Source organism: Plecotus auritus (genome assembly GCF_963455305.1).
Source record: "Plecotus auritus genome assembly, chromosome: X".
In the NCBI taxonomy this organism is placed as follows: domain Eukaryota; kingdom Metazoa; phylum Chordata; class Mammalia; order Chiroptera; family Vespertilionidae; genus Plecotus; species Plecotus auritus.
The window spans coordinates 52095883-52110358 of NC_137784.1; the positions used below are offsets into that span (position 1 = coordinate 52095883).

At 37.8% G+C, this 14476-nt stretch overlaps 1 protein-coding gene and 1 pseudogene across 6 annotated transcripts in view; both read right to left on the bottom strand.

Annotated features, from left to right (window-relative positions):
• The window catches only part of OPHN1 (oligophrenin 1), a 691171-nt gene that overhangs the window by 568665 nt on the left and 108030 nt on the right, over positions 1–14476 (bottom strand). The window lies entirely within an intron of this gene.
• On the bottom strand, positions 6616–7331 carry LOC308239433 (acidic leucine-rich nuclear phosphoprotein 32 family member E-like; annotated as a pseudogene). The gene is made up of 2 exons: positions 7142–7331; positions 6616–7013 (listed from the first exon to the last, which is right to left on the bottom strand). The product of its transcript is annotated as an acidic leucine-rich nuclear phosphoprotein 32 family member E-like (transcript).

Here is a 14476-nt window from a genome sequence, read left to right on the forward strand (position 1 = left end):
TGCAAATGTAAAATTGTAAAATCACCCTGGAAAATAGTTTGATGGTATCTTTAAAAAAAAAAAAAAAAAAAAAAAACACCACCATACAATCCAGCATATGTATTCCTAGGCATTAATTCCCAAAAGGGAAAACATATGCCTGTTTTCCCTACATAAATGTTCATAGCAATTTAATTAGTGGCTAAAGCCTGAAAACAACCCAGATATCTTTCACCAGGTAAATAGTTAACATGTAGTACATCCATACTACAAAATACTACTCAGAAATAAAAAGGTATGAATTATTGATACATGCAACAACTTGTTAGAATTTCCAGAAAATTGTGCTGGTTGAAAAAAAAAAGCCAATCTCAAAAGCTCATACACTCATGATTCCATTCATATAGCATTCTCAAAATTACAAAAATAAAGATGGAGAGCATATTTTTGGTTGCTAGGGAATAAAAATACTAGCAGGGAAGTGGTGGGTGCAAACATAAAGGAATAGCAGAACTTGTTCCATACTTTAACAGAAATGCTTCTAAATTTGTGGTAATAGACTAGTTTTATATCTTGATGGAGGTTATATTCACAAGAACCTGCATGTGATAAAATGCATAGTACTATGCATATGCATTGTACCAATATCAGTTTCCCGGTTTTGCTATTGCAAGTTGTAACCATTGGGTAAACTATAACTGAAAGGTGCAAGAAAAACTTCTATGCTATCTTTGCAATTTCTTCTGAATCTATAAATATTTCAAAATACATTTTTGAAAGGGGGAAAGTTATCCAATTATTTATTGACCTAAGAGCAGAACCAGTTATAGCCACAATGGCTTCTTTTCTATTCCTTGAACCCATAAGAAACATGATCATTTCAGGGCCATTATAACTTCTGTTCCCCCAGATATCTTTATTGAAATGTCACCTTGCCAGAGAGCCTTCTCTATAAATCCTTATCTAAGATTGCAGATCCCACACATACATCTAACTTGTTTAATTAATTCTGTTGTTTATGATCTGTCTTCTCCCAGGCAAGTTTCCTGAGAGTAAGTAAGGATTTTTATCTATTTTATTCACTACGCAATCCACATTTATTAGAACAATACATGAAACAGTATATACTCAATAAATATTTATTGAATGAATGAATGATAAAACTTAGAGGGAAAGAAAGTTATAAGCCAACCTCATTCATGAAAATAGATATAAAAATCCTAAAAAAAATATTGGTAAATAATCAATGTGTAAAAAGGTCACTATACAAAAAAAGGAAATACATTTGTGACAATATGGATGAACTTTGAGAGCCTTACGCTAAGTGAAATAAGTCAGACAGAGAAATAAAAATATTTTATGATCTCACTTAAATCTGCAGTCTAAAAAAACAAAGCCAAAGTCATAGAAAAATAAGATCAGATTTGTGGTTACCAAAAGCAAGGGTTGGGGTGGGAGAATTGAATGAAGGTGGTCAAAAGGTTCAGACAACAGACATCCATTTATGAGATAAGTACTGGGATGAAATATACAGCATGGTGACTCTAGTTAACACTGATTTATGGTATATTTGAAAGTAGCTAAGAGAGTAGATCCTAAAAGTCCTCATCACAAAGAAAAAAAAAATATTTTTCCGTGTGTGTGTGTGTGTGTGTGTGTGTGTGTGTGTGTGTAATGATGATTGTTAACTAAACTCCTGGTAATCATTCTGTAATATATGTAAGTCAAGTTATTAGGTTGTACACCTTAAACTTACACAGTGCTATATATGAATTATCCCATCTAATAAAAGAGTAATATGCAAATTGACCATCACTCCAACACACAAAATGGCTACCGCCATGTGGTCAAAGATCCTGCCCCCATGTGGACACAAGATGGCCACCACAAGATGGCCAGCAGGAGAGGGCAGTTGGGAGGGACCAGGCCTGCAAGGGAGGGCAGTTGTGGGCAATCAGGCCAGCAGGGGAGGGCAGTTAGGGGTGACCAAGCCGGCAGAGGAGGGAAGTTGGGGGCGACGGGGCCTGCAGGGAAAGGCAGTTGGGAGGGACCCAGGCATGCAGGGGAGAGCAGTTAGGGGTGACCAGGCCTGCAGGGGAGGGCAGTTACGGGCAAACAGGCTGGTGGGGGAGCAGTTAGGCATCAATCAGGCTGGCAGGGGAGTGGTTAGGGGGTGATCAGGCTGTCAGGCAGAAGCAGTTAGGAGCAATCAGGAAGGCAGGCAGGCGAGCAGTTGGGAGCCAGCAGTCCTGGATTGTGAGAGGGATGTCCAACTGCCCATTTTTGCCCGATCCCAAACGGGCAGTCAGACATCCCTCGAGGGGTCCCAGATTGGAGAGTGTGCAGGCTGGGCTGAGGGACACCCTCCCCCCCCCCCAGTGCACGAATTTCATGCACCGGGCCTCTAGTATATTTATAACTTTAGTGTAGGAAACAATTTCTTAAATAAGACACAAAAGCAAAACTAAGAAAAGAAGTCATGATATATTTGACAGTTAAAAACTAGTTTTTGACAAAAGATAACTTAAACAAAAAGAAAAGAGAAAGTGGTTGTCTTTGGCAATGGAGGAGACTAGAAAGGGGGAAATTATTTGTAACATTTAACAGATAAAGGATTAACTTCTGAAATAGCACTTTTGACTCAATAATAAGGGCCAACAGCCCACAATAAAAATGGGTAAATAATACAAAAATAGGCAATTCACAAAAGATAAGATATAAATGACCAATAAACATATTATAAAGTACTCAATGGCCCTAGCTGGTTTTGCTCAGTGGATAGAACACCACCCTGTGGACTAAAGAGTCCTGGGTTCAATTCCAGTCAAAGGCACATGCCTGGGTTGTGGGATCAATCCCAAGTGGGGGGCATGCAGGAAGCTGCCGATCAGTGATTCTCTCTCATCATTGATGTTTCCATCCATCTCTTTCTCCCTGTACCTTCCTCTCTGAAATCAATAAAAATATTTTTTCAATTTTTTAAAAAAATAAAGTACGCAATGGTTAGGAAAATAAAAATTAAGTAATGAGATTCCATTTCATAAATCTCATACTCATCAGATTGACAAAATTCTGTTTTAACACTGTCATGCCTTTATTTAAAACACAGTTGCACAAAAGTATTAACTTCAAAGATTCTTAAGGAGAGTTTTGAGGAATGAAACACACTATATACATACTGCCATACAAAGAAGCATTAAAATAGGACTGAAAACTTCTACAAAATATAAAACCCACCCTTATTTATTTGCATGAAAATATCACCAACAAAGCTAAATAAGTCTTAAAAAGTTTTTCGGAGGCTCTTATGTGTCGTTTTCAAACCAAAGAATTCTTATTGATTGCACAATAAGATGATTGATAAGAAAGATTATATATAGATTTAATTTTAAAAATAAGTATATTGTAATCTGGAAAACAATGTGATGAGAATTCTTAGGGACTAAAACAGGTGATTTCAATTGTTTAAAAGAAATAAAATGTTAATGATTTGGATATTTGAATGCCACTAAGATAAGTTAGCATGAAATGCAGGCAGGGCATAGGTCCAGTGGAAAACAAAGGCAGGTGCAACAGAGGCAGGGGCAGACAAGGCAGTTTGAGCCAGTCTAATCATAGGAACCAACCATGCAGAAATAATAAAATGTTTCTGGACTCAAAGTGGGAGGAATGTGAAACTAGGGAGGGTCTACAGCAACAAGGTGTAGGAACACATAGAAACAGAGAAAGTTCAGGTCCTTTGCTGGGCAAGAACAATGAGGGAATCAATCATGTGGCTACACAGGTAGATATAGAGCAGGCTTGTAGCAAATATATACCCCTAGAGTACAAGGATTCACTGGTAGCTCATTATTGGGGCCCCTCCCTGTGTGGGGAGTCTAAATCTGCTTGTATTAAATTTTCTACACTTTTGCTTAAATCTTCTGGTCCGAGGAGCTAATTCTACAGCAACGAGAGACACAACCCCGGGGAAAAAACCTCGGCTCACTGTTCCAGTTATCACCCCCACTAAACTTATCCCAGGACTTCCATTTCAGTCAGTTGTGCCACTTTTTTAGTTTAAACTAAAAAAAGAAGCAGTACTATACTCAGTAATTTAAATGTGTCTGAGAATGGAAGTGTAACTTCAGTTAATTTGATGAAACTAACAAAAAAGCTTACAAATATTCAAAACAAAAGGGGGAAAATTTGAAGAGCCAAGATTAAAAAAGCAACTGACTTGAAAATGGAGCCTCCACAACAAAAAGGGAGATTAACTTGTCTAGTCATATTATAATCAGTAGCCATATAAGAAAATACACTCGAACTTTTCCCAAATATTTTTCTACTTTTAATGGACATCCACTTGAAAACAAATCTTAATTTTTATATGGACTTAGTTTCAAATATTTTTCCATTCCCTAATATATTCCAATCAGATGCTATATCAGGTAATGCTTTAAAACCACAGAAAGAATAATTAAAAGTTCTATTCAGAAAAATTAGAAATACTTGCAGAGTGGTAACTAAGTCATTCGGGAAGCTAACTTAAAATTTTGATTTGAATGTCTTATTAACTATTAACAGACAATTATTCTGACTTTTGAGGAACACTATTGCTGCTTACAAAAGCCTATCTGCTTCTTTTCTTTCTTAATCCTTCTACACAGTCTGTATATCTTGTCAACCAAAAAAGATTTCCAGTAAGCAGTTTGTTGCATAAAACTATATAGATAATAATATTCATATCTCAGAAAATATTCAGTTTGTCTCACTTAGCTTTTTTAAAACTGAGACAGGTCTGAAAAGGTAGTTGAGGTATTTTCCTGGGTATTCATACATTTCCCAACTTTTTTTGAAACGAGGGAAGAGAGTGAAACAAGAAAGGAAGGTGTTCATAAAGGAATTGTTGAAAGGAAAATGAAAAACGCACACTTAAAAACACAACAAAAAACAACCATTAGCATGTCATGATCTTCATTCAGCTTGAGAACAAAGGGATTCCCTGTATGTCTCTGAACTTACTATAAGCAATTTTTCCTTCAAAAATAAAATCTTATAAAAAAAATCTTATTAGTCACCTGGTTTAAAATGTTTCAGAAGACTCCCTGAAAGCCATGAAATATATTGTTGAACAGAATCTTTACTATTCTGCTCCTACTTTTCAAGTTACTCATGTGACGTAATAAGCACCCAAAAACCCTTAGCCAAAAACAGTCATTGTCTTCATACTAAAGATCTCTGGGTCACCTCTAAAAAAATAACCAACTTATTTTATTTCATATTCCAGCTGACTGTGATTTCAGATAATTCATAAATAACTTTAAAAACTCATGAGTGAAATGTACCATATTATGCCTGTGTAAAAAGCCATCATGTTTTAATTAAGGGCTAAAATGAATAATAAGTAAACTTGTATTAGAAAAATTAAGATTCTAAATAAACTGCTAGGAAATTTCACAATGAGGTCAATGAAAATTTGTCTCTACATACAATATGATCATTAACAGACAAGTAAATTTTATGTGGAATGATAAGGCAAAAATAGTAAAACCACACTTTTCCTATAAAAAGTGATATGTTACCTTCTGTAGGGATAGCTATTATACATGAAGAAACAAGATGTGACCACTCTATTACACACCCAGGAATTTAGGGAATCTGGTATTAGAATGAACTAATCATCTCCTCCATCAGCATCTGGTTTCATTTTTTCTCCTCAAATACCTTCTTCTTCTATTCTAAATGATAGCTTTGCTGGGTACAGTAGTCTTGGTTGTATTTCCTTTGCTTTCCATCACCTTGAATATTTCTTGCCACTCCCTTCTGACCGGCAAAGTTTCTATTGAGAAAATCAGCTGAAAGTTGTATGGGTGCTCCCCTGTCTGTAACCAACTGTTTTTCTGTTGCTGCTTTTAAGTTCTCTATTTGTCTTTAACCTTTGGCATTTTAATTATGATGTATCTTGGTGGGGGGCTCTTTGGGTTCATTTTGTTTGGGACTTTCTGAGCTTCTTGGACTTGTAAATCTATTTCTTTCACCAGGTAAAGGAACTTCTCTATCATTATTTTTTTTCAAACAGGTTTTCCATTTCTTGCTCCCTCTTTTCTCCTTCCGGCACCCCATGATATGAATGTTGGTATGCTTGAAGCTGTCCCAGAGGCTCCTTACACTTTCTTCATATTTTTTATTCTTTTTTTCTTTTTGCTCTTCTGATTGGGTGTTTTTTGCTTCCTCATATTCCAAATCACTGATTTGATTCTTGGTGTCCTCTACTCTACTTTTCATTCCCTGTAAGTTATTTTTCATTCCATTTAATGTAGCCTTCATTTCTGATTGTACCTATTTTATGTCCATGAAGTTCTCATGAAGTTCCTTGATTATCTTTTAAACCATTGTTTTGAATTCTGTATCTGGTAGTTTGCTTGCTTCCATTTCATTTAGTTCCACTTCTTCTTTTTTTTTTTTTTTTTAAATATATTTTATTGATTTTTTACAGAGAGGAAGGAAGAGTGATATATAGTCAGAAACATCGATGATAGAGAAACATCGATCAGCTGCCTCTTGCACACCTCCTACTGGGGATGTGCCCGCAACCAAGTTACATGCCCTTGACCGGAATCGAACCTGGGACCTTTCAGTCCGCAGGCCGACGCTCTATCCACTGAGCCAAACCGGTTTTGGCTCCACTTCTTCTTCTTGACCTTCTTCTCCTTCTTCCCCTTCAACAAAGTCCTCATCATCTTCTCCATCCTGAATTTCTTCTCTCATTAAGTATGAGAGGTCCACTTCCTCTTCTTCTCCCAATTCTGAGCCTGCTTTATCTTCATTCTTATCCTCATCTTCTTGCTCCTACTCTTCCTCATATCGTTCAGGTGGACCAGCTTCAGCTTCTTCTTCATCATCTTCATCTCCATCCTAATCATCCTCATTCTGAATTGGTGCTTCTTTATCCTCCTGATCAAATCCATCTAAGTAGGTGATTTGCTGCAGCAGTGTGATCTCACAGTTAAACAAGTCAAGACTTTTCAAATTTTTAAGATTTTGAAAAGCTTCTAGTGCACTGAAATCTTTTATTTTGTTTCCAATCAGATTGAGGTAGGTAAGATTTGGACATTTCTCTGCCAGGACTTCCAATCCTCCAAAAATACTATTGTTACTAAGTTCCAACATTCTAAGTTACTTAAGTTGGGAAGCCAGGCCAGTGAACTTAGTTCCACATTAACCATACTCAGAAACTCTACTTTTTAAAAAGCATCATCCAAGCCCTCAATTTCCCCATTGACACAACAGCAATTATCAAGGACTAACTGTACCACCTCCTCCGGGACTCTGTTCCTTAACTCCAGGTTAATCCTCATCTTCATCTCCATGTCTTCCTCCTACTATTCTGCTACTACTCTCCTCTGTTACCATGTCCTGCCTTTCCCACTACCCCAACCCTCAAATTGTAAAAGATTTGGAAATGAATGTAAAGAAATGCAAAGGTAAACACCCACCACCAGCAGATAGGTGTGGGGGAAGAAAGAAGAGAATAGCAAATGGAGTCCAAGGAGTTGGGACTCTAACTTGGCTGCCAACACCTCCTTCACCACACACTCACACACACACATACACATACACACACTCTCCATTACTCGACAAAATTCTTAAGGTATAACAATATCAAATGTGAATAATGGTGTGGATAAATGAAGAATCTAATATATTTGTTGGTGGGAACCTAAACAGGCATAACCATTTAGAAATGCAATTTGGAAAGATCTGATAATTTTATAAAAATGTTCATTACCTGAGAAACTCTTGGACATATCCCAAGAAGGCATATATGAGGATGTTCATTGGCATATTGCCAGCAATAATGAAAAATTAGAAACAGCCTATATGCCCATTAATAAGGAAATTAATAGATAAGTATGTTGCATATGGCCAAGGATACACACCCAATTCACTCAGGATTGTGATTGCCTCTCTTGAGGATTGAAGAGAGGAGTAAAAGCAGACTTCACTATCTCTAGGACTGAATGTTCCTGGTTGCCATATGGGAAAGATCTTCCCCCCTCCTTTACTTAGTTATTTGCTTGAGAAAATTTGTAACTACAAAGCTGCCTTCAGTCTCTTTGACACGTATACAAATCTTTGTAAAAGCTAAATGAGCCTCTTGCCAGCATTATAACCCAGGAACACTTTTGTTAAGGGCATGGGAGCCATCTCTTTGAAATAGTAACATCAAGGAAGATAGTAACATTAGGAAACTTATCCTAAGTGCCTTGCTTTAATTCTTAAATGCCTGCTTGCCATAGAGATGAGAAAAGTTTTATTTTTTCCTTTCCATAAAGGTAGTGAGCATACACATGACTACCTAAATCCGTGGTCGGCAAACTGCAGCTCGCGAGCCACATGCGGCTCTTTGGGCCCTTGAGTTTTTAGCAAAGGTCAGCTTAGGAGTACCCTAATTAAGTTAATAACAATGTACCTACCTATATAGTTTAAGTTTAAAAAATTTGGCTCTCAAAAGAAATTTCAATCGTTGTACTATTGATATTTGGCTCTGTTGACTAATTAGTTTGCCGACCACTGACTTAAATTATCAGGTGCATTTTGGTTAAACTATGTATGTATAGCAAATAGCACTGTCAACAATATATTTTAATTGAGGAAAAGTTACGGTTTATCTTGGAACATGTACATAATGGATTGTATCTACTTTATAAAAGGGTAAGATCTATTTCAGTCCTTGCCATCTCAGTCATTTACACGCCGGTTTGATTTAAAACAATTTTAGGAGAACATAGATATCCTAGACCAGTGGTTGGCAAACTCATTAGTCAACAGAGCGGCAAACCGCGGTTCACAAGCCGCATGTGGCTCGCGAGCCGCGGTTTGCCGACCACTGTCCTAGACTATGGCCAAGGATACACACCCAATTCACTCAGGATTGTGATTGCCTCTCTTGAGGATTGAAGAGAGGGATAAAAGCAGACTTCACTATCTCTAATGTTTTATTTAGAGAAAGAAAGCAATGAAGCAAACGACAAAAGGTTCATCTGGGGGCGGGGAGGAATTGGTACAAGAATGTTTATTACCAGGTGTACCGGTTAATAACGCGGAATTTTTTAATAGATGGAGTTACACATATGTTGAAATATATGCGATTTGATATGTATGCTATTTTGTTGTATTGACAACAAGCTTCAAAACTTCATATGTCAAATTTTCTGAAGGTATTAACATCATAGATATTTTTACTCTTAAAAATGTCAAATTTCATGCCAAAAAAAAAGAACATTTGCAGGAAATTTTTAATTTTTTTTAATTTTATTGTTTAAGGTATTACCAATAGTAGTACATATGTCTCTTTTTTTCCCCACTGACCTCCTGCCGGCCTCCCCTAGCCCCTGGCACTTGCCCTCGTCCCCCCCACCCCCAGTGTCCTGAGTCAGTTGGTTCTGCTTATATGCATGCATACAAATCCTTTGGTTGATCTCTTACCCACCCCCCCAACCCTCCCCTACCTTCCCACTGTAGTTTGACAGTCTGTTCGATGTTCTATGCTTCTTTGCCTCTGTCTATTTTTGTTCAAGTTTGTAATGTTCTTTATTATCCATAAAAGAGTGAGATCATGTGGTATTTATCTTTCACTGACTGGCTTATTTCACTTAGCATAATGCTCTCCAGATCCATCCATGCTGTTGCAAATGGGAAGAATTCCTTCTTTTTTACAGCAGCGAAGTATTCCATTGTGTAGATGTACCACAGTTTTCTATTCCATTCATCTGCTGATGGGCATTTAGGAAGTTTTAATTCATTACTTTATTTTGAAGAAATGTGTTGCTGTATGTTATAATATACTTTGGGAAGCTTATGGTGAACATGCTCCATCTCAAGATACTTGTGAACACTGGTTTAAATGCTTTAAAAGTAATGATTTCGATGTGAAAGTCAAAGAACATCCAAGTCAACCAAAAAAGTTTGAAGACCAACAGCATTATTGGATGAAGATGTGTGTCAAACTCAAAAACAACTTGCAGAAAGATTAAATGTTGCTCACCAAACAATTTCTAATCGTTTACAAGCAATGGGAAAGATTTTAAAGGAAGGGAAATGGGTGCCACAGCAACTGAAAGACAAATGGAAAACCAAAAAGTCATCACTAATATGTTGCTTCAACTGCATGAAAGAAAGTCTTTTTTGCATTGAATTGTGACTGGTGATGAAAAGTGGATTTACTTTGAGAATCCCAAAAGCACAAAATCATGGGTTGATCCAGGTCAACCATCAACATCGACTGCAAGGCCAAATCACTTCAGAAAGAAGACAATGCACCCTAACCGGTTTGGCTCAGTGGATAGAGTGTTGGCCTGCGGACTGAAAGGTCCCAGGTTCGATTCTGGTCAAGGGCATGTACCTTGGTTGCGGGCACATCCTCAGTGGGGGGTGTGCAGGAGGCAGCTGATCGATGTTTCTAGCTCTCTATCCCTCTCCCTTCCTCTCTGTAAAAAATCAATAAAATATATTTTAAAAAAAAAGAAGACAATGCTCTGCATTTGGTGGTATCAGGAAGGTGTGTTGTATTATGCGCTTCTAAAACCAGGTGAAACCATTAATACTAATCACTACCAACAATAAATAATCAATTTGAACCACTCTTTGATCGTAAAACCAGAATGGGCCAGAAGACACGGCAAAGTAATTTTGCTTCATGATACCGCACCATCACACACTTCAAAACCAGTTAAAGACACGTTAAAAGATCTTGCCTGGTAAGTATTAATCCACCTGCCATATTCACCAGACCTTGCATCTTCATATTACCACTTGTTCAGATCGATGGCACATGCACTTTCTGAGCAGCACTTCAAAACGTACGAAGTGGAAAATTGGGTCTCTGAATGGTTTGCCTCAAAACAAGAAAAGTTCTATTGGGAAGGTATCCACAAATTAGCTGAAAGATGGGGGAAATGTGTAGCTAGTGATGGACATTACTTTGAATAAAGCACTTTTGATGTTTCTCTTGAAATTATCGTGTTTTCTTTGATTACAAAATCCACATTATTAACCGGTACACCTGGTACATGACCCTCTGTACTTTTAAATTTGCATGAATAATAAATAATTGGCTTTGCCCTGTATCTCATATCCTCTTTCCAACCAGAGATTTTTTTTCACCAAGTTTCCTACATTTTTTTAGCAGCAATTGGCAGTTCAGCACTCACTAGCAGCTGGGGTTAAGGACACAGAGATAAAGCAAAAAAAAAAGTGAAAACCTGGCACCCAAATAGGCGCCTGGTGTTGCCAGTGCTCTTTTGCTTGCTGTGAGTTTTGGAAGTAGTATTGAATTCTACCTTTGTGACCCTTTCTTAAATTAACACCAATAAGAGAACCTGGCTACAGGTCAGGCAAAGGTTATGTTAGGGTCAGAAATAGAATATTGGGGACGAGCTGTAGTTATAAGAAATATTAATCATGCTCTGTTAAAAGTGATGGTTTTGTTTTGATTAAAGAAAGCACATTCTAACCTGGCTAGGAGTTGTAAACCCCAGGGACCTGGAAGTCTATTCTCATCTGAGAACTGCCTATTATTATGGAAAAATTAACAACCTTGTTGCCCAAGCAATGGAGACCCTCAGCCCACATTGCCTGTAATCTGTGACAATTATACCCATTTTTATTTCTTTTACCTACTTCCCAATGCCTGTAATACCCATTTTCATACCCATTCTTTATTCATTTTGCCTACTTCCCCATTTAATTTTTGTCCTGCCCAATATAAGGGGGGGTGGGTACAAAGCAGATCTTCATGGATGACCTGCTGCTCTCCCATACTGCCTGCATTATTGGAATAAATGATCATATATGATTCAACCCTGTCTCTGCTTAATTGGCTCAACTAGTGACAGGAAGCCTGGGCCCATTGGTTGTCTGGTTTCAGTTATACTGCTTGGGTATTTAATCTGGACCTTCAGGCTGCAGAGCTTCCAGGGTCCAGCTTAGACTTATTAACATCTGAAAAGCTTGTCTTTTTCAGATTTACTGAGTACCAGGCCCTCCTCAGATTCCCATGGGAAAATTTTAGTTCTCCTTGGCAGAGAATCTACAAAAGACCCGCCTTTGAAAGAACAAAGCAGGAGACTTCTGGTACAAAAAAGAGGCAAATCCTTATAACCTTCCAACCATTTCTCCCACTCTAATTGGTCATTTGTGGGGGGGATATTTGTTTTTTATCAGAGAGCTTTAAGCCTTCAAATCATCAGAAAATAGGCTCCTAGGCAGACCCAAAGACCTACAGGAGGTGAAGCAGATTCTGCTGCCTGGATGCAGAAACAAGAGCAAATGTTCCTTGGGGGAAAATTTGTTTCTTTAGCACAGGAAGACAATATTCTTCAGAGATTGATTCCTCCATTGCTGGCTAGCTTCTTGATCCATTAAAAAACTTACAGAGAAGGGAACCAAAGTGCTGCAACTTAAAGTTCACATTCTAACCTCTGTTAAGTCACAATCACATTACATACTGGCATAATGGTGGCCAAGAAATGCATGTAAGTGTGATATAAAGTGATAATATTCAGCAATAAGATCGGTACTTCAAAGCATATACACATGTATACACACACACACATATACACATTGAAACCCCACATATGAAAGAAAATACATACAATGTTCACATTCACAGTGAGTACCTCTCTCTGTGAAAATTAGTAAGTGTCATTAGAGAGTAAGTCCCTCCCCTGACTTTTAAGAGCCTCTAATCACACTCCTAAGGACCAATATTGACAGGGAAATTTTCTCTAATTCAGCTGGCATTTTCTATTCTGGTCAAATACAATCAGTTCTAATCTTATATAAGGCCGCTCTGTCCCATGCTGATAGTTAATCCAATTAAGAAAGACAACTGTTTTAATACTTCTTAAAAACCACCAGGAAAACAATTCTTATGGCTTTTAACAATCACTAAATTTCACACCTAACAGCACAACTTAAACTAACAGACTAAAGTGGAAAGGGTAATTTAAAGATTTTTTTGGTAGAACTGCTTATTTTAAAATGAAAAGACTGAAGTCCAGGAGGAAGCATGATTTCCCCTACATCACAGAATTAACTAGTGCAGTGTCAGAGCTAAGTGTTAACAAGCACTAGCTAATGATAGGACAAGACCTGATTATGTTCTTTGCTAGGTGAGGGGGGAGGGAAACAAAATGCTCTTAGTATTTTAATAAAAACCATTCCTCCCCTAGCTCTCCTGTTGGATTATGATATAATTTGATATTTCATAAAGTTCGATTTTTATATAGATGAATTTTGATGTAATTGTTTTTCAATTTGTATGTCAATTTTTACATTCCAATACAGTTGGAAAATAAATTGGATTGCTAAATAATTCTACCAGTACTTATAAAGTGGTTGAGAAATAAGTGAGATAAAATATACAGCATTCCTGGTCCAGAACAAATGCTCAATAAATTATAGTTTCCCAAGTTCATAATGATGCCTTACATGTGCACATAGACTTAATTGTTTACAAAGGGGCTTTGACTCTTTGATTAGTCTCATGACTGCATGAGTGAGAGCAAATATTCTTCTCCTTTAAAAAAAAAAAAAGGTAAAGGGGGCACAGAAGATAAAAGTAAGTTGCCCAGCATCACCCCAGAGGTGGCCCAGTCTCAGAAGAAGTCCTTGGATCTCAAAGTGTTCTTTCCCTATGCCAGTAGTTCTCAAATTTCAACGCACAACAGAATAAACTGAAGAGATTAAGTTTGTTAAAACAGTCTACTGTGCCCCACTCCCACAGTTTCTGATTCAGTAGATGTGGGATGGTGCCTGAGAATCTGCACTTCTAACATTTTGATAGTTGCTTCCTGTTAGGGACCACACTTTGAGAACTAGAGGTCTATGCCATACTCACAAGTTAGGAAGAGGTATTCTAACATAGGTTAAGGATCCCAGGGGTAACAGCTCTCTTGCTCAGAGTATCACAGAATGTCAGAGCTGCAGGGGACCCTGGAAATCATCTATCTCAGTGGTTATAGGCCCTTGTTTATTATTTGCATAAAACAATACAATTTTGAAAATCACCTTTGCGTGGCTCTACCCACAGAGATGTTTAATTCAACTGCATAGGATGAAAACGAGGTTCTACTGACAGAATCCTTTGCTAATAGACTCACTTACCTTACAAGAAAAGCTAAAGAGCCCTAACCGGTTTGGCTCAGTGGCTAGAGCATCGGCCTGGGGACTGAGGGGTCCTGGGTTTGATTCCGGTCAAGGGCATGTACCTTGGTTGCGGGCACATCCCCAGTGGGGGGTGTGCAGGAAGCAGCTGATCGATGTCTCTCATCGATGTTTCTAACTCTCTATCCCTCTCCCTTCCTCTCTGTGAAAAATCAATAAAATATATTAAAAAAAAAAAAAAGAAAAGCTAAAGAACTTCTTCAGGCTAAAAACAACTAAACAGCCGAAACCGGTTTGGCTCAGTGGATAGAGTGTCGGCCTGTGGACTGAAGGGTCCCGGGTTCGA